At 37.2% G+C, this 25,446-nt stretch overlaps 1 protein-coding gene across 6 annotated transcripts in view; it reads right to left on the bottom strand.

Annotated features, from left to right (window-relative positions):
- Positions 1 to 25,446, bottom strand: part of FOXP2 (forkhead box P2) — a 417,066-nt gene that overhangs the window by 335,380 nt on the left and 56,240 nt on the right. For all 6 annotated transcript variants that reach the window (XM_054072236.1, XM_054072282.1, XM_054072226.1 and 3 more), the window contains exon 2: positions 17,396 to 17,542. The gene's annotated coding sequence lies outside the window, so the exon portion shown is untranslated. The remainder of the gene's footprint in view (positions 1 to 17,395; positions 17,543 to 25,446) is intronic.

Genomic DNA, 25,446 nt, shown 5'->3' with positions numbered 1-25,446 from the left:
CAGAGGACTGTTGAGCACAGAGGTAAGATGCGATCAAGGCACGGATCACTGACAGGCACCAGCCTCTCTCTCATGGAGTTCTGGTAGGTGACAGGACACATTCATTCACATTCACCAGCTGCAGCGAGGTACAGTTCCTCAGCAGCAGCTTGCAGCAGTGCAAGATGCACTGTGTCACATGCTAACACTGAAGTGCTATAGATGCTGTAAAAGGGGTGCCCAACACTGTGACACCTCACTTTCACTTCAGAATTAGAAAAGAGGCAAAGGGCTTTGCTACAGGCAACACCCCACTGAACACCTTGCCACACCCTGGATGCTGTTCACTTGCTTGCATCAAACACGGACATATCCGCTATTTTAAAAACAGAATAAGTTTTTTAAAACAACAAACCTGCCTTTGTGGCTGGTGAAATTTGGTCAAGCTTCAGTGTTGACATGACTTATACAAACACCAAAGAGTAGACCACGGAACTGCTAGTGACGAGCATCATGACATTAAGGGGGATATGGTCTCCAAGTTCATGCCAATGAAAGCAAAACTTGTAAAGGAGAAACTGCAATGCATTTTGAATTCAAGAGTACAGTGGCACTCTTCCTCCTTGTTGATTTTTTCAGCAGGACAACAAAAAGCCAAAGAGTAATTATGTTCATGGTTTTTTAAAAGCATTCAATGTAAAAAGCAACAAAACGTAAAGTACACTCATAGCACCATGAGTAAGATGACTGCACTCTGGGACACACAAGAGTTAGACTGTTGCTGTTGCAAGAGACACAGTTGTTGCAAAATAAGCTGCAAAACAGAGAAGTCCAGCATCAAAGTAGATGCTTACAAACACCAGAAAATAAACAAAAGCATAGTCCATTTTTTTATGATTTGTAATACCTAAAAAAAATAAAAATAAAAAAAATCATTACTTTATTTTTGATAGTTAAGCTTTTTTTCCAAGTCAATTAAGTGGAACACCTCTTAGACTTACTACTCTTTTACCAATAAGGTGAGAAAATGTCAGGGTTTACAAGAGCAAAATTAGTAGAAAACTTTGTTGCAAAAAAAGAAATTTAAATAGGCATGATGAATTTAATTGTTGAGAAGAAAAGCACTAAAAGCACTTTCCTAGTGATTTGCATAAAGGAACTGATGCCTTATTTTCAAGATCTAACAAGTTTCTATATTTCTTAAATACAACATTGCTTAGGCCACTCTAGATACCCAAAGATACACCTAAAGATGCTCTTATAGGTTGTTTATGTGGGAAAGGCATGTGGAAAGCAAATGTGATAAATTGTTACTCATGAAGGTTTCCCAAACTTACTAGAAATTACCCAATACCAGTCAGTCCTCTCTTGACACCGCAATTTCAAACCTCAAGACTCAAATGGAAGCGTTAGTGTAATGCTGTCTGTCTTTTGCACTTCCTAAAATATGACTGATTGAAAGAAATCTGACAAAAAAAAATCTGCTCTTGGGTTGAGGGTTTTAATGCCTAAGGAGCATTTCAAAGCCCAAATGTTAATCCTTGGTGAGCGGAGGGTGGTGTATGTGATGATTTGTCAACTAGAACATTTGTGCTGCAAGTGCCTGTAATCCTTTAAAAAGAATATTTTCTTTCCTCAGATTCCAAGATTCCTGTAAACAAAAATTCCCCTAATAAGTAACCCATAGCTTTGGTACTGCACTTCATAAAGACTAGTGGACATAGTTCTGATTGGAGTTAACATTTTAATAGCGTACAAGACAATAACCAGAAAGAACTCCCAACTTTTACTGTGAGCTATAATAAAGGAATTCACTAATGGTCTCTGCATTGTAATATCAAGTCTTGTATCATCTTTCTGAATTTTTCTTTAAGAAAAAAGTCAACAAAGCCCAATAGAAGCTGGCCAGATGAACAACATATCTCAGCCAGAGGGCCATTAACTATAAAATCAAAGAATAAATGAACCACCAAGACTAACAGCTTCTGGAAGGGGCTCTCTACCTAGAATAAGAAAATGGAAACCACTCATAAATTTAGAAAATGCCTTTAGAAATCAGATCCCCCATAATGAACCATACATAGTTCAAAAGGAAATCTCCCCTACATTGTTCATTTTTAATCTTATCCTACAAGTCCCTCTCAGTCCAAGTGTATTTCTCTTCTGCAGGCTGTCAAGGTTGTCAAGAAGAGGACCATGTGTTTTGCAGAAGAACAGCTGAAGATGAGAAGATTCATGGATTAAAGAGAATTTAAGGTCAGAAAGGACCATTTGATCATCAAGTCTGACTTCCAATAATATCACAGAACATAAAATTTCAGGCCGTTATCTTATTATTGAGCTCAAACACTTATAGTTGATTAAAGAATAAATTCTGTTTTAGATAAAACAATTGTTTCATGTCATGCTTTTTCTGTACTAGGTTTAAAAGCTCTCTAGAGCACCAGATATTTTCTCTTTGTGAAGGTATGCTGTGATTAAGTCAATTCTCAAACATCTTTTTGATAAGGTAAACAGACTGATCTCGTTAAATATTTCACTGCAAGGCAATTTTAAAGCTCTTAAATCACTTTCATAATTGTTTCTGGCACCACCTCTAAATTTCCAGAAGACTAGGGTTTTTTTTCAGATGCGGCCACAAGAACCATAAGCTGAAATTCAGTTTACCAATGCAGTACAAAACTATGAATTCACATCTTTGCTGACACTGGATGCCTGTATATCCAGCACACTTCTTTCTTCACCACACAGCACACTGTACTTCCTCTCCTCAGGAAAAAGGATCTTATGAACAAGATTTCTTTTTGCGGCCAAGCAGTGTACAAGTATCAACAGAACTTGGCAGTAATAAGGAACCTTAACTATTCAGTCATCTTTTAGGAGAGCAGACAGCAAGACGCTGGGTATCCAGAAATGCGTTGGTAACCGTGTTTCAGAGCAGAAACTGAGGAAAACACACACATACACAAAAACATTTTCAATTTTACTTTGCCTTTGAGAACTCACAGGAAATTTGAAAGCTGAGGGCAGCTGGGTTGAAAGTAACCGTAACATGACAGAATTCTTATGTCTAAGGAAGGAAGGAAGAACAGGAGAATAAACTCAATGGACATTAGAGAAGAGGACTTATATAAATGAATTGATGGACAAATACCTGTGAAGGGTAACTCAAAGTGAAGAACAAAGAGTTCAAGAGAGTTGATAGTAGCATAAAGGAATAGCATTTAATGCATTTGAGCAAATTCAGCCAGTGTTGAAAAAGGTTATATCACAAACTCAAAGTCCTGCAACTTTAGGAGAGTACAGATCCATGAACACAAGCATGCATAAGAGAAAAACATGACAGTACAGGGAAAAAGCCAGAAGGCCAAAACAAGAAGGCAATATAAAACATCCAACAAAACTAAATTAGAAGCAAGAAAGCATGTTTTATATTCCTTAATAGCAACAGGAAAATACAAAAAAGAGTTGATTAGGATATTCACAGAAAATGCTTAGTCTTTGACATAAAAGACAAGTACAATCTGATAGCTGAAACCAGAGATGAATGGATAAAAAACAAGGAAAACAGATGAAGAGACACTGCAACAAGTTAGATGCTGTCAGATCAGCTGGGCCTAATCAAACTTACACGTAGGATAGATAAGAACATGATGTTGGCTTGTGCCATGAAGCCAGCTGAAGGATGCTCAATTTCAATGCCTGACTGCACTGAAATTTTGCTAATCTGTCATTTATAGCTACTTAAAACCAAATCAGTGAAACTAACGGAGTTGAAAATAATCTTTATTTTTTTATATTTTTAACACAAATCAATCCACTGACTAAAGTTTCTACCTTTGACTCCCACAAAGAACTGCATTGACTCAACAGGTCAAACATTAACTGCAGTGCAAGGGACTATAAGTGAATTACCTAAAATTCTCTCACAGCCATTGCTAATTTTTCAGAACTGTTAGAAAGCAGATGAAGTTCCAGTAAAATAAGAAAGCAAAACTCCAGCACCTGTCTTAAAAAACTGAAAAAAGAAGAAGAAGAGGTAAGGAATGACAAACTTGTCCAATTAGTTCCAGTTCCTGGAATATTCTTGAGAAAAACAAAACCAACAATACTTTTTTTCTTTTTTTGCAACAAGAAAATAAATACCTGCCAATATAGTTTTGTCAAGAGCAAAATCTGGCAAACCAATTAAATTTCTCCTTTAATAGAAAAACAGTTTGTGAATGGGAAAGAAGCAGTTGGTGACATATGAAAAGAAATGGATGACTCATAAAATGAAGCTAAAAGAATTAAAAGACTAAATTAAACTGTTATAAGGCAAATACAAAACTTTTTCTGAAATTTGATGTAGAGATTAATAATAAAACAAGGGTATTATGAACAGGGCTCAATAGGGGTCCATCCTGGTCTGGCGCACTGGATGTTTTCTTTCATACCTTGGACAGTGAAATGTTCATCCCTACAGGAACTGTACTTTTAAATTCTAAGATGATGCTAAGCTTGAGAGAGAGGAAGACAGGAAAATATTGGGGGTCCTTCTTCCATGAGGTTTACCAAAAGTAATGGGAAATTACATTTAATTAAAGATATAAACACATAAGAACATACTTAAATAATTTTGAAGCGTTATTAAGAACCATGAGTCACAGTTCAGAAGCAGCCGAACTCACAATTACACCAAAACCAGTTTAAAACACATAATCATTTGATTGTATGGTATAAACACAGAGCACAAATAGCTCAATCAGAGCACTGCACTTAGACCTACATTTTGAAGTACATCCAATTTTCTTCTTAACTGTCTTTCTCCACCAGATTTTTCCCAACTCTGCATTGTGCTACATAGCAGAGGGCCACAGATGTAGCCTGGAAGATGTTAGATACTCAGTTCTGACCAATCCACCCTTAGAAAGATCATTCTACTATAGCTCTTGGTAGTTCTTAGTCATAACTGATGGGACAGAGTAAGCCAGCACCACCACAAGTATTAGAATGCTAATGGCACAACTGACAGCATATTTCAGCTCTGTGGGCATGCACCGTCTGGAATACACCTAATTCTTCACAATGTACATTGCTGAATATATGCTCTACATTGGTTGCACAGTTATGAGGGCTGCAAGTTACCTTCATTCTCAACTCCTGTTCCGGTAGATACCACTCTTCTACTTCACCTGGCAAGCTGATTTTTCGTCTAAGCAACATGATCAGCAAGGAGCTGGTACCAAGGGACACATCAACTCATGTACCTCGTGTTGCGCAGATGGCATTTAGGGAGGGATGTCACCATAGGATCATCTCAGAGATAATTTCATGTCTTTTCGATGGGACCACCAGACACTGCCCAGACGGCTGTAGGGAGTGTTGCCCAACAGCAGCCAGAAGCAGCAGATACAGGTGCCATAATTGTGTTACACCAACCAAGCAACACGAATGTGTATTAGAGGCCCACGAGAAAAATCTTGTTTAGACTGATGAACTACTGCCTTTCTATTTGAAGCAGTACAGATGATGCTGAATGAATGGTGGCAATTTGCATTTTATGCACTAAGGAGTGTATGTGTTTGGTTAATAAAGTAACAAATAGAAAATACACATTTTAGGAATGTACCTACAATTATGGAAGTATAGAAACTTCAGGAAAATATATTATGTAAATACACTTTAATGGAGAATTTAGGCAAGGTGTCTCAGAAGAATAAATAAATAAATTAATTTAATTTAGAAAAGATAAGCTACTGAGACCTAAACATGTAATATTCATTATTTCCTTTTTTTTGAGGCAAAATATCAGCAAAACTACAAAATGAAACTAAACGCCTCCCTATTTTCTTGCACATTGAATTAAAGATGCCTTAACCTTCTAAGATGAAATTGTTTCCATGCATTTCTGTGATATGATTCTAACCTGATCATCTATTTGATCTTTATCAGGTCATACAGAACATGCAGAAGATGAAAAGAACAATTTCCCCATGTATTGATTGTCACTGTATTAAAAAATATTGCTTCTGGATTTCATATCCAGCTATTTCCTAGACACCCTCCACTGTTCTGTCCATCCTTGATTCATACATAGTGTGGTCAAGTTAATGCTGATATTGAAACCTAGAATTTTGCATTTCTCAAACGAAGCCCAAACATTGCATCTGTGGGGGGTTTTTTTGCATTTAATTTCCTAGCTTCCTTTTTGGGGGAAAAAAAAAAGGAAAAAGTCCTTAAGGCAATATAAGCACTTAATCCAACTCAAATACTAAAGAGGACATAACCTTTTAAATCATCTTAAATATTTACGATGCCATAAGCTCTTAAACTTCCTGGAATACTTAGCCTTCCTTAAAACCTCACAGTACTCAAAAGTCCCTAGAGCAACATAAGCACCTAAACTGCTTCAAATCCTTCCAAAGGACACAACCTTTAAACCAACATTCAGGGTCTAATTTTTAGAAATATTTTTGTTTCTTCAGGCACAATTCTACCTGCTCTTGCCCACAAATCAGGTAGCTATTTAAGTACTACTCACGTGCTTCCCTTGACACAATACTTTCATTTGATGGAACACATGCATAGAGAAGACCTAGAGACCTCTGTCCCATTGGGAAAGTCAGCGCAAGTAAGGGAAAGGATTCCCTTGATGCTAAACCCGGCCCACATTCAGCTTAACAGAATGAGAAGTAACAGAAACACAACACAGCCACCACGGCCTTCACAACATTTATTCATACTTTTAAGTAATTTCTGATGATGGATCAAGCCAAGTTCATAGTATTTCACCATCAACTCAGGGCAGCAATCAAGAAATCACAAATTTAACGCCCACAACAACAGCAGCAAATGTGATCTCTAGGTAGGAACCCAACAGTAAGTATTAAAAACAGAGCCAGGATACAAACCACAGTTAAAAAGCATTTCTGTTACAAACAGAAACACACATGACTACTTCAAGACTAATTCTCCTGGACAGCGTTGCCCCTCATTCATTCTCTAACCTGATTTATCTTTTCAACAACTGTACAGTGAACTTACGTCACTCTGTTTCCTTCCTCCATAAGCCTTTCAGACAGGTTTGGACTGAGCAGAAAAGCTTTGCAGAGTAAAGCAATTTTACACACACAAACCTGAGAGGCAAAGGTCCTTCTCCTTTCAGAATTTCCTGGTTGAGGCTTTTGTGTTCCACTATAAAGGATATCTTATTTTTGATTCCAAGGGTAAGTAAGTGCAGCATTAAGTGAAACATTAGTGTCAGAGATGCAATCAAGAAAAAAAAATAAAATACTTGCGGGTTTTTCATCTTGAAATTCACATAACAGGTGGTAAATGGTAAGTAAGAGTCATATTGCTTACCCTTAGGAAGCAAGGAAAGGTAAAGCTGTTCATCTTCAGAGAACACTTAAAAACTCACATTTACCAGAATTCTGCATGACAAGCAAAGTCACTGAAATTATGATCTGCAACTTTTTAGAAATTAGTTTTACATGACTGATAAGCCAATGAAAGTGTATCCATCAATAAATGAAATGCTTGAAATATAAAGCTTCATATTAAAACAATTACCATATGTTAACATTTTTACATGCTGGAAATCTGAATGGTTGGGAGTGTTCCGACAGCTGTCTAGCAATGGCTTAGGAGTTTTGAAGAGTCTGTTTATGGTGAGTCTAGTGAACAATTACAACATTGTGCAAAGTCAGTCTTATGAGTTTTTCCATTTTCTTTGTACCTTCATCCTCTGACCAATTAAATCAGTTGATGTTCACATATTTGATTATCTCACTCTATAGTGGCTGATTTAGTACCACTGAGAGACACTGGACGATTAATTACAAATGTCTTCCCATTGTTCCACTGGTCTCAAATTGTCTTCCCTAAATAGCTACGAACTCTTCTTTTTCTCCTTTTCCTTGTTGTCTTTTATATGTATTTACAAATTGCCTATTTCCTTACATCACATGATACTCAGTCTCACTAGTGAGAACAAAACAGGCACGAAATTCTCAGCTATTTGAGTCAGTAAGACTATTTAAAAAATAATGCAAAAATGTGTAGAATGTTAAATTATTAAAGAACAGGCCACTGTGGATACAAATGTTGACTTTTAAGTAACTCTTAACCATAGTATTTGGATTTTAACCTTTGGCACTTCAGAATTATCATCTAACTGTCTCACAGCATGCTACCAAAGTAACTATCTATTGACTCAGTTTGAAGAGCATAGGAATGGTAAGTCATTAACTCTGTACCATACATAGTGTCATGGAAACAAAATATTGGCTGATGGGCCAAAAGCAAAGACTTTGATAACTAAGGGCTCATATATCATGTCTAAGTGACCAATGAAGAACTACAGATACCAGCATAGAGTGATCTCACTTACAAACACTGACCAGGAAAGAAAAAAAGAATATAAATGTGCACAAGAAGATCAGAAACCTGTCCACAATGCACGAAGACTATATAGCAAAGCAGACTAAATGTTTCATCTGAAAAGCAAAGAGGAGAGCAGTACATACTACAAACGATGCCCTAAATTTCCAATGAACTACCTTACCAATAGTGCTGCTATCAGCAATGCTCTTTACTATGTGCCATACTAAATTCAGCATCATACGGATGTGTGCGTGCATGCACACATGCACAGGTGTACATACATACACACGCACCCCACAATTTATTACAATACAGAAGATTATAGTAGATTATGATGAAAAGATACTCAACTTCTGGCTTTCAGTATTAGCTTCCCATTTTTTTCCCTAACTATTGATAAACAAGCAATAATTTTGCTGTTGCTTCATTTGTCATATAACTATAGGACAGGGAGTTGAAAGGACAGCCCTCCATAATTCAACTAGTTCTCCTCTTAAAGCTATGAATAGAGAAGGTGAGATAAAAAACTCAAAACATCACCCTTTAAAGGACAGTTTTAGTGAAATAGACTAGATAAAAACAACCTCTGCTTCAGTACAGTTTTAAACATACCAAATAAAAATAAAAAATGTTTGTGTAAATACACATGAATATTTGAAAACACTTAATTCCAGAAGAGACCTCTACAGTTACAGACTCTAATCCCCTATTTGAGCAAAAAGTACAAATATTACTTTTCTCTTATCAGAAGGGTTTTTTTTTTTAAACAAAATTTTATGATAAAGATTCCTGTAGTTTTATTTAACTAAGGAAACATCTACATTAGGAAATAGTGGAGCCTGGCAAGAACAGCCTTCTACAGCAGAGCCAACCACCTCACACCCAAGTGACATGCTTCAAGACACTTAATCTTGCATTACTGCATACTTTGGTCCATTTTTTGAGTACTGGCCCTTGTTTAGCTTCATCATCAGGAAGGTTCAAACAGAAGCTAGTTTATACTAATAATTCTGAAGTACAGTCCTGATTTGAACTAAAATACTAACAGAAATTCTACAGAAGCCTATTAATACTAATACAATAAACCTCCTCTGTTCTAGGTAAAAGACCACTTTATTTTATTTTACACAGCAGTTTGTAAAGATTTCTTTTGCTGTGGCAGATTTTATCTTTTATCTCTTCAGACAACTGAGTATTTCCAGCCATATGCAGGGACTCTGCTTCATAAGCCAACTCATAGGTACAGGAGCAACTGATTTGCAGACAATCAAGAGCTCTGGAATTTAGCTGCAGGGCTTTAAATGAAATTTCTCTGAAGACATGGGAGGTTTCAACTTCTAAATACCCAAAGGCTTCTATTTCATCATGAATTTTAGAGGACTTCACAGTAATGTATGCATAGTAAGGGATTAAGAATGATAAACTTCAACACGCATGCAGTAAATTATGGCAAAATCAATTAAAATTACTGTAGAAAAAGTTGATCAGTCACTGATTTTTGCAGTTGAAAAAACAGAAGTACTAACATTTGACTGGGGATTGCTCATGTGAGACTGCAGCTTAAGCTAGTTCAGCTGGAGTCTACTTCATGTTCAACATTTCCATCAGAAACAAGAACAGAGATAATGACCTCTTGGGGGAAAGTTGATGACCTCAATTCTGCTCTCTGTAACTGTCTCAGAAATCATTTATCATATCTTTCAAAAATACAGGTGTAAGATGCACCTTGAGAATCAAAATACCACTTAACTGCTCCACTGAAGAGCTCTTTCTCCCTAAAAGACCTGATGACAGACCATTTTTTCTGCCTGAGCAAAGATACCAGCTAAAACTGTATTTCCTTCTCTGTCAGAGTAAAATTAGGGGAAGGAGGTGGAGAGAAAGGGGATCACATTTTAGTTTTATTCCACCGATGATGCTGCCTGTCACTAAAAGATGAAGGGCTGAAATCCCATCAGTCTGGATTTGCAGATCTGAGGATGAAGAATTAGTATTTTTCTGTTTTTGCAGAAAACTCCTTGATGTATGGCTCCATTATTGAATGTTAACAGCTGCAGTTTAAATTACAAATGAGGTTCTATTAGCATAACCCGTGGTTAGTTTCTATTTAAAAATATGATTTTAGCCAAAATTGTGTCAGCTGAGAACCTGCATATTTTCCTTTGTTGCTACAGATAAAGGAGAGAAGCAATTTTATATTTCTCTACTGTAAAATATGAGCTCTAGAGTAGCAAAAACACTAAAGAATACTTTTAAAATACTACTGATATCTCCCCCAGCAAAAGGAACAAGAGGTGAGTGAATGGTCTTTAGCAATGCTGCAGAAAAGAAGGCCTTATACAGGCAACAGTGCTGATGGGCCAAAAAACAGTGTCTTTTATAGTTGTCTCTCCAAATAAGATTATTTAAGAAGCCATAAATTGCATAGTGGAATAACTGTTTAATTAACTTTGGTTTCCATGACGGATGTTTTCCTCAAAATACACCATACAACAGATGGTTTCTGCTCTTACGCTTTGTAGTAACAGTGTTGGTGCATCTACTGTCTTGCCCTTGAAAAGCTGTTTGTCTTTAATTTATGTCATGTGATGGGTTTAATACATATAAATATGCTGATTTTCTGACATATACACCTATCAGCATATCAGAACTCATTAAATTGCTACTCTAAATGGCCAGGTTCCAACTGCACTGTCTGCATGGCGTTATTTTCTGTAATGTTACACAGTGCTTGAAACTGCACAAAAGCAAGTGACAACGGTATTTATTCCAGGTATCTGAAGTTAACTCTTTCTGTGTGCAGCAGTCAAAAATATCATTTTCATTGAGAAGCACAGTCAAGGTCTAGGCACAATCCTTGCGTGACTCACATAACCCAATGGTAGAATCCAAACAGATCAAGCAGCCTGAGCCAACCATCACTGCAGTTTTGGATGATTTGGGAGCTGGGATGTTTATGCTGGAACTACTGCCTGCACGTACCAGGTCAATCCACTCCTCTATGCCTTAACATACCTGTGCTGAAAATACTGATCACGATACATACGACTGAAACTTCCTGAATTATCTGTGTGCTGCACAGGCATGGTAATCAATACAGAGCAAAAATGGTACGGTATTTCCACATTCAGCCCACCTAATGATTTAAGTCATCTTAGCAGTAATCTGCAGGGGGTTAGGGTGACGCTAAATTCATGAACGCTTTCTACAAAGTTCTTTGAAATCCTCAGATGAAATTTAGTGTATTATTATTATTATATATGTCATGACTTAATGCCCCTAATCATCTCACCATGCTTTGCTAACTGTATAAAAGAATCTCTTCACAACTATTCAAATGCTTCTACCTCTGAAGCATAACACCGCAGATGTTTACCAACAGACAGTAATCCTATAAAAACATTTGTCGATGTCATATGAAGAACATTGTGTTCCATTACAAATGCATGTTCCATACCATTTCCAGCTCCTGAAGGGCTCAGTGCCAGGGAACTCCAACTGCAAACAGCAGGACACCAGAGTCTATGAAATGGTCATTTCAGTGAAAGATGTCTGCTTAGCTGGCATCCTTACTTAGACTGTCTGCCATCCTTCAGTCCCTTGTACCAGAGGAAAGATGCCTCAAATTAAGCTAATATGACTCCACCTCCCACAAACTGGAAGTCGGAATGGGCATGAGGTCCAATTAAACAATGCTGTCAACCAAGTAATCCAGGAATTCAACCATCCAAACCCCACTAGCGACAAAAGAGCTTATAGAGACTGAAGAAATGAAGACACACTGATAAACAGACACCCTTCCTCTCTTGCCTGCTTTGTGACTAAAGATAAGATGCATAGAACATAGGTAGTTTTAGAAAAACTATCAATATATATTTACACTTTCTAAAAAAGCCTGCAACAGTCAAAAGAGATCTCCCTTTTTTTCCTACTTGAAACTTCAGGTTGCTTTAAATTTTGAGTCAGATCATCAATGTGTTGGGAATTTTATTCACTACACATGGAATGGGATTGACTCCATGTGGAATTTTCTATAATAAAGAAAGTCCCTGCTAGTTCAGATGCATCTGCAGTGGATCACATTTTCTCTGTTGGTTTTGTCATTAATGAGTTTCTTTAAGGGTTAGTCCTGAAGCTTCTAAACTTTTAAAACTTAAAGGGCAATATAAACATGCATGGTTCTTTGCTACTCAAACATCCTCTGTTTAGTGGCACCTTGGCTGAACTGTCCTTTTCGTTTTCTCAGAACTAGAGTGTTTTTTATGGATTTTTGTGATAATGCATAAAATGCCATTCAAAACTAAACATTCTTAAAGTAGCAGAAGGACAAGAATATTACAAATCCAACTCAAAGCCAGACAATAGCCAAAAAAATTCAAATCAATAAAACTTTTACCAACTACATAAAAAGCACCTTGTCAGATTCAGTTAAGTTCTGCATATTTACCAGTGAGAATCTTGGCCAGCAAGTACTGCTATGACAGTATTTCTAAGGAAAATATTTTGTTCACATTTACAGAACACGGCTTACTGAGATAAAACACTGGTGAATGTTATTTTGTGCAAATATTACATATATAGAGAGAGAAAGAGAAAAATCCTAAATATTATTAACATGGAATTGCTTCCCTTCTCAGGGTCTTTTCTTTAGGCCCATTTGCAAGTAGTCATTTAAAGAAAGATAAATCCCTTCTTCAGGCTGAATGCAGATTCCAGGAGTCAGGTATTTGCTGTACTTTTTACACTGCCATACATGCACTCTGCTACTATGTGATACTTAAGTAAATGTACCATATTTTAAATAAAGACAAGATGGAAACAAAACGAAAGAAACATCCCAGATACAAAAAGTAATATTCAAACCAAATTTAAAACCGAAAGAAAAATTTGATACACCCCAATGAGGTTAGTCAATGAGCCATAACTGAAGTGCAGAAATACTGCTTAAAAGGAGCAATCCTACGCATGTCTCCTACAACAGGACAAGTATAATACTGAGATCATCTTTGAAGCATGAGTATTCTACTGTTGTCCATAGTTTCCTAACAGTGATGTTAAAAGCACATATGAAATAATTCAGGTAAGTCTAGCCGTCCAAGGTAATAATTCAATTACATGATAATTAGCCACCAAAAGATATCTAATAATATGTTGCACACAAATTACTTTGTTATATGTCTGTATCTTAACTAAAAAGCAAATAGGCATGTTGTACTTTCCTTCTAATGCTTTTAGAGCCATTCCACTATTCCATGGCAAGAAAGTGTTCCCCACAAAACAGCCCTTACCCACAAATACTGGAATTCAGGAAGGTGGTATGTTATCATCCTATGTTAGGCACTGTAGTTACTGGTACTCAAATACAGACAGGAGTTTAACTTACTGAATAAATCTACAATACTTCAATTAAAATGGGAAATAGCATTTCATCACAATCTCATTTAATAGAACACATTACCAATATTAGTTGATAGCAGGGCAATCTTTTCCAAAATGGTTAGACACCTAATTACTTGTTTTTAAAAATTATCTAAAAGTACAATTTCATCTGTTATATTAGCACCAGATTTTTTTCATTCAGTTTTTTTTATTGGAAGTGATACTAAATCAATGATGCTGGAATCTCATGATATATCATTGCTGCTATCTTACTAGAAAGTAACAACATGGAGTTAAAATGTGCATTTCTCTACCTAGAGACAAAAAATAAAAAGAAAAAAAAATCAAAATATATTGATAGTTCATAGTTAGTATTAAAATGCATTTGAAGATCATTTTTTAATGGTTCCATACAGTGTCTAAGCAATATGGAAAATGTCTTTTTAATAAGCTCGTATGTGTTACCATAACCACAGAGAAATAATTTCAAAAATAATTTTGTTTACTCATGTGAAAGCACAACGTTTTTGTCAATGTCAGCAGTAACATTCCTGCCTCTTAAATCTCACATTTATGTCACATGAGATGGAATTCTTCTGTCTTAACATTTAATAGAAAAGTTAGATGTCTAAATTTGTGCCAGTCACCTTAGGCTTCTTTTATTGTCAGTGACAAGAAACAGACCTCTCCAAAGGATGAATCATCTCATCTTAAGAAAGACATAAAAAGAGGCTATGGGAATCCTCCCCTGGAAGCCTCCATCTCTCTTCACTGACTAAAGAAGCCTATAGTGACCAGCTCAGATTTACAACACCTACATTTTCAGATGGCTAATGTCAGGGGAAATTAATCCCACTCTTGACATCCTTCTCAAATAGTACATGGGAGAAGTAAGTGTAAGATGCAGAAAAACAGAATTCTTAACGAGCGTAAAAAATCAAAACACGCCATCCCAGAAAAATTCAAAAAACAAGACCCTTTTGTGAAAATAACAGAATCTGTACATTTGAAATGTCATACTGTGTTTGATCTCCAAGCCAGGGCAGACTCAATCATTTCTAGGAGCTTAAGAATATACAAAGAATATTTTGAGAATATGCTGACAAAGTAATACGCTTCTTCTGATTATGAGTAAGCAGCAATTTTCAAAAGCTTATAATTTAGTGCAATAAGGATAGACGTTCAGAGGCATGGCAAAAGGCACATCTTATAACCCATTAAGGCTTCACTCTCAAATTTCAAGTCCTTGCTCAAAAGCAAAGCAGAGAGTTCCTAGACCTTTTTTAGAACATTTTTTTTCTGTTTTCAGAAATGATACACTCACTTCATGGAAGCTTTTGCAAAGATATTCAGCACATAGCAAAACTGTGGACAGAAATTGTCTGCCAAACTAATCAAAGTTGAAAATCAAGAAAATTGACATTTAAAGAGAGAGTTCTTTTCCCCCAAGTATTTCAATAAACAAGGAAGCCCCCGAAGAAGGGGGGGCTTGACTATATAATCAAGTATCTCTGTACATTTGATCAATTTTTTCATGCTTCCATCTACTTGAACTACTGACTGTCCCAGAATAGCCATTTGCAACTACCTGAAAAGATAGATTATAATGGAATTGTTAGGCTGCTTTACGGGTCTTACTGGCCTCTGACAAGACTTGAGGAAGACAGCTATTTCTGTCGTGGATTAACAGAGCTCTCCTACAAGGCTTTGTCCTTAAGTTTGTCTTTTTTTTTTTTTCAAACATGAAATGCATCTTCCTTTCCATGGATCGAGTTAAAAAGATACTAATTTTAAACATCCAAAATCCACGTCATGCAACTGTCCACATCGTGTGAATTATGGTGCTAATTCACAGGTAAAAAATGTTTTCACAGACTTCAATGTGGTTTTCATAGTTATATTCACAAGTCTTGAAATATAACTTAACACATTTTAAAAAGCTCACTTCTGCTATCCCTTGTCTTTAGCCAAAACTTAAGTAAAAGCCTAAAGTGAATAGCTAAATACATCAAAATACGAAAAATACGAAAAAAAAAACAAAAATAAAATCAAAATATCACAAAATAAAATAGCAGAATCTCGTCTGATTTTGCTTACCTATAACAGTTCCCAGAATGGTAGAATATCTGAGATTGGAAGGGACCTTGGGAGACCATCTAGTCTAAACCTCTGCTCAAGCAAAGTAAGATGAAGCAGACTGCTTGTCACCGTGTCCCACTTCATTTACAGTCTCTCCATGGATGAAGACTCTACAGTCTCTCTAGGCAATCTGCTCCAGTGTTTGACCATCTTCAAGGTAAGGATGTTTTTTATGTTATGTTCAAATAGAAATTTCTGTATTCAATTTGTATCCATTGCGACTCATCCTATCACTGGTCATCAATGAGAAAAGTCTGGTTCTGCCTTCTTTACATCCTCCCATCAGGTATTTAATATGAGAACTAAATGTTATTTAGTATTTTGCTGTTCAGGAGAACCAAGGATCCTGTGCCTAAATTAGTCCAACCACTAATCATATAACACCACCCAACCCACACATCATGCCTGGTGCTATACAGAAGCAGCCTAGCATTTTTAAGATTCAGAAATTATGTATGCATATATGAATTATACAGTATCATGTCTACGCTACAGATTACTATAAGACACTTGCTTACTCGCTAGCCATTTGTGACCATTGTCTAATTCTGGAGATCTGAATTTTAACTTACAAAGGATATAAAAGACCCTGAACTACCACAGTGTGAAATGCACAATAAAACAGTAGTTCCCCATTAGTCAATACATAAGGGAACTCAAGTTCACTCAAGTTTTTCCACTCTTACAAATGGCAGAGAACTAAAAATATCCACAAGATCTGAGACTATAGCTCACCAAGCAATTTGGGCTGCAGAAACTAGCACAGCTGCCAAAAGAAGATATCATGCACTCCCACACACTTTTGGCTGCTAATTCCCAACCCCATCACCCTTTGTACCAGTCATGGCCCTTGGACAGCCACATGGGAGAGGGCTGGGATAAACCCAGCTGAAAACAAAACCATACAAATAATTTGTTATTTTTCATCCAGATCCATTCTCCAAATTTATGAACAGCATGGCATGCTGAGGGACAATGACAATATGGGGAGGGGAAAAGAAGCTAGCAGTGCTTCTTATGAAAGTGTGCTGGCTTAAAGAGTTCATTGAACACTTTCGCTATAGCTAAGCCATCAACAGAGAGGCACAAGCTACTCAAAGAGCAGTACTGAGGTCCCCTGGCATTACTTTTAGGATGAGCTGGATCAGCCTCTGGAGACGCCTGCTTCCCTCCTGAGGGTAAGCAGAATCTAGGATGACTAGTGGAGATTTATCTGCTTAGTTTCTACATATCTAAATTAACTCAGATCTAGATGAGTAGAAAATGGTAGAAAACCAGGTCTGTGATTCTTACGGAACTTCATTTTCATTAACAAATGCCATCTGGAAAAAAAATATCGTACTTTAGCTTGCCATCACACAAGCACAGCAGGAATTTGTATTTTGTCTATGCTCCTCAAATTTCTTCCTAAACCATATTTTACATGTATAAAAAAATAGGTTTCAGTGACATGGTACTGTATCCCTCCCGCAGAGCATTTAAACCCACAGCAGAAACAGTCACAGCAACAGCTTGGTTATAATTCACTTACATTTCTTTGGAGTCACTCAGTCACCTTGCTGTCCTGTCGGGAGGGGCCGTCTTCTCCTTTTTGCTCAAACTGGTCCTCCTTCCAGAAATGTCTTTCACTTCTATGGCAGATAAGGACAAAAGGTCCTCAACTTTCACTTGAAATTATCTAAGGGTAAGAAGGGAATGGAACACAGTTAGTGCAAGCATTCATACTGTGTTTTATAGCAAGGTACAATCACTTCTTCAATACACACTTCAGGGCCACTGTTACACACATGTACTACATACCTTGGAAGAAATCACACACATTTTACTTTCTTTGAAAGAAACATGTAAAGTAGTCACTATTCCTAAAGTAGTCACCTACTCTACTCCTGAGATTCATAACAGAATTATATTACTTTGAAAAGCATAAGTGTGTAAATTAAAAGATAATTTCCTATTCTTAATTATTTGCTTTGCACCACCAAGAAATTTCGAATACTTTTGGCAGAGTTCAATCAGGCAACCATGAATTGTCCAAAGCAGGTTCATTGGGAACTCTCTTGCCTAGCCATTACTGATTATTCTAATTTGAGTCTTCCATTAAACAAAACAGCTCTCTATTGCACTACATGTTACTCCTCAGAAAGTGAGATTTATGATGGGGTTTATGATGGATAGCTCCCTCAAAACTCTGAATTCACCACTCCTTTGGAATCAAAATCATAAACTTAATGCTAAAAATTATTGGGAAAGTAATAAAGAACAAAGCATAACGAATTATTTGCCACTGTAATCCTCATCCTGAAAAGCATGGTCCGCTTTGGTGTCCAGCAGAGAACAGAAGACAATAGAACTAATTAGCAAAGGTTCAGAGAAGAAAACATACACGATCAAAGGCTTATAATGATTTCCATATGAGGAACAATTCAGTACATCACAGAGTAAAAAAGAGAAAACTTAAGGGAGATAATGATAGAAGACTAAAAAAGCCTGAAGAAGATGGAGAGGGTCTACAGATGTCACCTGTTTCCTATCCCTTGAACTCAGGAACTACCCAGTAAAACTCAAATCGAAAAGAAAATGCTGGGAAGCATTTCACAAAACAGGTAGCAGAATGTGGACTTTGTCCCAAGGATGCTGTTGATGCAAACACTTTAAATGAGTCAAAAGGGAGAGTGGAGATACCCTGGGAAGAGACCCTCCACTGGAGACAGAGGATGGCCTGGGTGAACCATTGATCTGAACCAGGATGACCAATCCTATCTCCCTGCACATTCATTTATGCTAGTGATAATTTAACAAATTCTTATATCCACTTTACACTGATATACGCATACACAACAACCAGAATTACTGCGTTAGGTACACAGAGTCTAGTCTTACTTGCATTTGAGGTACAGGCTAGATTCTTTTGAACTGCAAAGTGAATTCCTATGGTTCTCTGTACTTTACTACATGCTTAATAAATTTGATTGCCAAAAGGCAGAAGGAAAACCAAAATAGCATCATCACAGAGGGGAAAAAAAATCAAATGAGGTAGCAAAGTCTTACTGTAAAGCAGCAGTATCCTTCCTCTCCCCAATCCGCAGTCCCAAAGCAGCCAGGGCAGAGGACTACAAAGCAAGGTTCTGCTCCTCAAGACTTTCGCTGGTCTCATGTGTTTGAGTCTAACTTCATCCATGTGTTCCCCCTCAGTTCAACACTTATATAAATGCAGGTCAGCAACTTCATGTCCCAAGTTTCATCTCAAAGCAAACCTTAAAAATCATGCAGTCTGTATTCCAATATCTTCTCTTTTGCTTTAATCTCTAGGATACAGCAGTGTTTCTGATTTATTTTGGGTAAGTGCCGATCAATTAAAATTCCTTCAGGGAAGCCTTCTGAACCAGCAGAAAGTGAATGACTGTCATCAGGAACAAACACTTTTTGCTGTCATGGACTGGCATGTCACTCTTCAGCAAAAACTACCTTAATTAATTCTGTCCATACCTACCACCAGGTATAACCAAAGGAATACAACCAGTCCTTTCTGCTGACTTCCTGGATACAGATCCTTGTGTATGTGAACCGAGTATCTCTATACAGAGACTTATGCATTGGAACACTATACGAAAAAGCAGCCTGCACTAGCACAAAAAAACATAACAGGACAAAAATAACTTTGTTCAGACATCAGTATGCAACCAAAGTCCCATTTTCAAAATGCATGAATTAATACCCTAACATTTCACCTAAAAATCAGAAAGACTCCCCTACATCTACATACAGACTGATTTACTAACATTCGTTTTAGACCCTACAGAGAGGAATCTGAATTACTGATACTTTTTTTGGTCAGCTGGATATATCGGATCAAAGTATGTTTACCATTCTATCTATTCCCCCTCATCGCTTCTATGCTCTGCAGAAGAAGAAGGTGCTATGATGTTTGCCGTTCTGTTTGCTTCTGCAGCTCAAACGGCTACACTAAGGATGAAAGAAAATTCATTGTATAGCATGTTAATGATCAAAGACCCATGTGCTACTGGCCTATAGCAACATTTTAGGCCACCTCTCCATTCTACTATTTGTCCAACTTCTCTGTTTAGAATGTAATATCTTAAGGGCAGGAATTTAACCCATCCAGCTCAGAAGGAATCCAAGTTCTGTTTGACATCCTGCACTTCACTGTGCTACTAACTATAAATAAGAGCAAGCTGTAGCAAACAGGAGACAAATGTCTTAGAATTGATACATGAGCAAAGATGCATTTCTCACGAAATTTAGGGAAATGGACTCCTGGTATACTACAGCAGCTAAAATATTATTGCAGGATAAACCCTTTTACAACAATTTCATGGTAGTAATAACAACCCAGAACTATCATTACCACTACTTCAGTGGTGAGTAAGAATGCCACAAGAACAGGTACTAGAACATGGCTACCTACTGGTTGCCAAATAAAAGCGGTGATTCTCACTCTTTCCATACATGGCTTCAAGCTGCAATTACAAAGTTTACCAAACCTTCCCGTGAATATGATCTTGACTCTTTCACACAAGTGCACATAAAGAGGGAAAAGTTGATATGCAATTACTTCACTTGCAAGCCCTGGGAATCTAAATGTGGAAACTAAGAATGCTTTCTTTTCAACCACTTATTATATAAACCCATCCGAGGCTTAAACGAGCATTCATGCCTGCTTTAAAAATGTATTCCATACATTTCCTAATTCAATTATTCCCTGGTGGAAATACACTTATAGCAAAGATGTATGAAGAAATTTTTTACATGAAGAATTTCTTAGTTTATGTTTTTGATTTCTGAAAGAGCACAGTGATAAAAGTAACCTAAAAGATTAAAGACACCAACATATTCCAGAGTACACATTTATTCATTTGGGGTACTAAAAGCTAAGCTTGCGTACAAGTTCACACCATTTCCATAAGTTACCTAAGATGCAAAGTAAAAGCTATACATGGTAAAATGATCTTATTAGCATTAGTGTTAAGAGACTTTGGGCAATTTTGGCAATTCATAAAGCCATAGCTACCCTACAAAGGCATGCCACACAGGCACATTCTCTCATGACTGCCACATAATTTTAGAGTACGCTACATAAAAACACATTTGAGAAGAAGTATTTGAGGACTATACGAGCAACTTTCTTATATATCTTTTTTATAAAAAATCCAGTGGCTCAGGTCCTAAACTAAATATGCTATAAAATTCCTATTTTGTACATAAGCATCCTATTTTATTTCCTTTCAATATCTATAGCCTATTGGGTGAATTAAAGCAGAAGACCAGCACAGGATTTGACCTAAAATCATAGCAGATAAACAACCATGGACTGGACTGGAGTTTTGGTTTAAGACTGAATAATATTTACTCTCATATGTAATTGTATAGTCAGCCTAATGTAGTATTATTAATAGGTGTCTTCAGTACCGTGTTTATCTAAAAGCCTTTACCCAGAAATCTTAACAAAAACATAAACAATCTAACAAAAACATAAACTTGCAAAACCAATCACTGCTTTGCTAGTAAACACATCAACCTCTGTTAAGAAACATGTGTTAAAATATAGCAACAAAAGACACAAATATATTTGTGCAGAAGTCCCTTCCAGCTGATCTCTGGTATCGTTGTCCTAATCTGGAAACAACATCATGAGCAAACAAGAGATCAGCCACGATGTAAATAATTAAAGAAGTAAAGGTGTAATACTGTAAATATCCCTAAATGTGCTGTTAAACTGAATGAAGCTGTTTGATTTGTCTGCAATTTAAGGAAGTTTATTGTGCTGTGATCAAATAACTGATACTTCGGAAAACATCACAGTTAGCACTACTTCCCTTCTCTTACATAATAAAAACAAGAAGGCAGGACAAATTATCTACATAGAGATAAAACAGTCTTTCTACTACTAGATCCCATGCACCAGTGCCATTAAGATAACCTAGAATCTTCCTTATACTTTGATATAAATTTCCTGCAGGACCTGAAGACACCTATTAGAATTTGCAATATTTTAAAAACTAGACCCATCATCAATTATATACTGGATTTTCAAATCTTCTGGATTTGGATTAAGAGAAATATTCCTAATTTCTCTTGCAAGTTTATTCTATGTTTATTTAAAATATATTGACCAGAAACACAATCTTAAACTGAACTGTAGAAGGATGGACTGGCATGAAAACAAAGGTGAGACCTGTGCCTAAATAATTCCTTCCATGGCCAGCTGTCTACCATCCAAATGTGAGTGCTACATGTGAGATAGATGATAGAGGACATTTGGGACAATCACATGGAATAGATGTAAACTGCTGTTCAACCAACATCGAAGCTTTGGGAGGTCAGACAGTCAGTGGCAAACTTGCACAGTACTTCTAGTGGCAAACATGTCTAGGAATATTTTTCTTCAGCGATCCCCAGTGGGAAGAATGCCACCTCCTTTCTCTGATATTCCTTCCAGCTTTATCTGTCCTTCTCTTTCCAACATTAGGCTGTCATTCAACACAGGGACATACAGCAGGATCTGAAGAAATGAATACTGAGCAGTTCAGTGTGATTGCAGACATGCAGCATCATGCACAATTCAGTCACTGGAGACTGCAATCGACACCAGCACTGATGTGATGATAGCAAGAATTCTCATTTCTAAATGGTTTTGATACCTACCAAGTTAGAGATCACTCAATAACACACAGTATTGTTACAGTGCTGCAGCACTCTTAGACTGGGGGGAGTGCAAAGTTTCTGTAGAGAGAGAGATGCAAGAAACTCCATAATATTTCATAGGGCACTTTTTTCCTCTATTTCTCCTTCTTATTTTGTCTCCCACTCTCCCTTTTGCTGAAAATGCTCCCCCCTCCCGCAGCCCTGTGAGGAACACATCATGTGTGTGGAGCCAGAAGGGACAGAAGCACAAGAGGCGAGCACTCAGTGACAGCCAGGACGCCTCCTTGTCACCTTAGGCAATGCCAGGACATGAGAAGGGCTTAGACAGGATGAAGGGAGGGTCAGTAGTTCTGGAGCCAAAGGTACAAGGGCACACGGTTTGAAAAACAGACTATGATTGATAAAACTCTGGAGACTGTGGCAGGCCAGATAGTAGGAGCATATGTTTATTTGAGGGGATGATTCAAATGGTTATACAAAAGAAGGAAGACCTAACCTAAAAATGTGAACATCACCATGCCTGAAGGGACTTTCTATTGTCCTGTTGGCTCCTGGGTGCTGTAAGGAGGATGACATCCTTGGGACATCTTCAAATCCAAAATTTTGTGGCAGACTGGGATACAATTAAACATTCAGATACACTGTGGAATTCCCTAGTAGAGTTAGATTTATTTTATTGTCATCATTATATTGGCTGATATATATTTATTTCATAAAACAGTGCAAGTCACCTTTTTGAACAAATGCTATTTTTATTGTCTACTTCGTTTCACACATGCAGAGCATACAGCGTCTAGGGGGGAAAAGGCAAGATTTCCAGAGATTCAGTGGCACAATGACTTAAGCCACTCTAAACTGGGGCTGAAGAGGCCATAATGTCCCTCACCTTCCCCTTCAGATTCAGACTCCCGCTTTGTCCTTGTGCTGACTTGGACATTTGTGCAATTGCACAGTGAGACAGATCAGGGAGTTCAATTATTTGAAAACAGTCCTGCAAAACAACTGATCAACTTCTAAACGAAATGAGGATATCCAAGGACATCCCTGTCAGGATAAAGGTAGAATCACACAGCTATGACATGGCTTGGCTTGCACTGCTGAGGAAGCTCACCCTTGTGTCTTGGTTTGCAGACTGATGAACACTTCTTCCAGTGGCAAAGGCAGCTGCAGCATCACCTGCACCTCCCCAGCACTGGACACTGAGCTATGCCACAGCAACTGTGCCCAGAACTACAGGGTCAGTTGTTCTGGGGAACTAGACTGCATTAAAAGTAATATGGCAAAACAAAATCTGGTTTCAACCCTACAGAGTCCACCTTGCAGACCTGCAAACCACTCTATGAGCATCTTCAGAGATATAGCAATGAGGAGGAACGAAAAGATGCTTAAGTCAGTACAACTACTAAAGCGGCATTTACCACGCCATGATCTGGTCAGCCTGCAGACTCCAGCAGTCAAAAGCCATCAGATATCGCTGCAGCCTACCAAGTGCCATCATCCCCAGCTGCCTCCCCCTCAGATTCTCTCTAGTCTACAAAGACACACTACAAAGAATTGCGAAGACCCACACTACAAATGAGATGTAAGTGCAGTCCTCTGGGCACAGGTGTGGGCTCTACAACAACGCAGGCTGCAGAAGGGCAGAAAGGACCATAGCTTTAAAATGCAGCAGCTGCTGGTTTTGATTTACATCTCTTAGAGAACTGGGACCCATTGTTAGAGTGGATGCACATCAGTCTGGCATGCTTTGCCATAGAACTGTTGTATCTGTACATGGGTATGCACACAGTTGTGGTCGAGTATCTGAATAGCCCATTGTCAGTATTTACATTATAAAGTGAAAACTAAGTCAAAGTAAAAGTCTGGCTTTTTGCCTTAATATTAAATAACTTCTTTAAAATTCCAAAGGGAGACCCTAAATTCCAATTTATATCACTCTTCATTTTAATCATATTTGATTTGTACAACATATTTATATTTTGTCCAGATTATGTGGCTGTACTTTAGCTAATACAAAATATGTAACTCGCATCTACAATGTCTACATCATTTAGAACACACATAAAAACAACTGTGGTCCGTCATTCTACTAAACTATTGTCCTACTTTAAATAGTCTTGTTTAATAGACACAGTAATCATTATATGAAACCTTACTATCAGTTATCAGTTTGTAATCACAGAAGCAAAGTATGGTGTGACTGAAAGCACAGTTCCAGAATTTTTTTTTATATTTAACAATTTTGGATTTGCTTATGTATTCACTTTCCCCACAATTAAAAAAAAAAAAAAATAATAAAAAAACCCCACACTTTCAGAAGAGGAGAAAATACCTTATCTGCGTTTCTCTTCCAATTCCATTTGGACAAGAGCGTTTCCTAAACATAGCCTATTCACTGCTGGATATGTAATTACCTTCAGTTCATAGTCTAGACATTAATGCTTTCGTAGTATTTAAGACTCCTTGTAACATGCTTGCTGCTTTAAGTAAGCAAGGCTAAATCTTGACCAGATAAATTAGCAAAGAATGCAATAAAAGCTGCAATAAAAGAACTTTATCCTCCAAACCTTCAAGTTGCTGCTAAATGAGATTTCTTTGAAATGCAGATCAGTTGAACTAGATTAGCGAATTTTAGCTCCTGTCAACATCATAACAAAATACAAATACAATTGTTCACTGGCCTTATCTCCATGCTTCCATCTGCTGCCTTGTTATTTACTTTCCTTGATTTACTATGCAGATCTAAATAAGACACATCAAGGAGGGCTTACAACACAATGGCTTCTTAAGCTTTACATCAAGGTATTTGAAACTGAAGCCCTGAAAGGGCTGCCATCAAAGACATATCTCTAATGAACTTCCATATCAGAGAAGGTTTGGTATTTAATACTGCTGTGAAAAGAAAAAGCTACAAATCAG

Source organism: Cuculus canorus, chromosome 1 (assembly GCF_017976375.1).
Source record: "Cuculus canorus isolate bCucCan1 chromosome 1, bCucCan1.pri, whole genome shotgun sequence".
NCBI classification, from domain to species: domain Eukaryota; kingdom Metazoa; phylum Chordata; class Aves; order Cuculiformes; family Cuculidae; genus Cuculus; species Cuculus canorus.
This window is presented reverse-complemented; position numbering and strand designations above follow the sequence as displayed.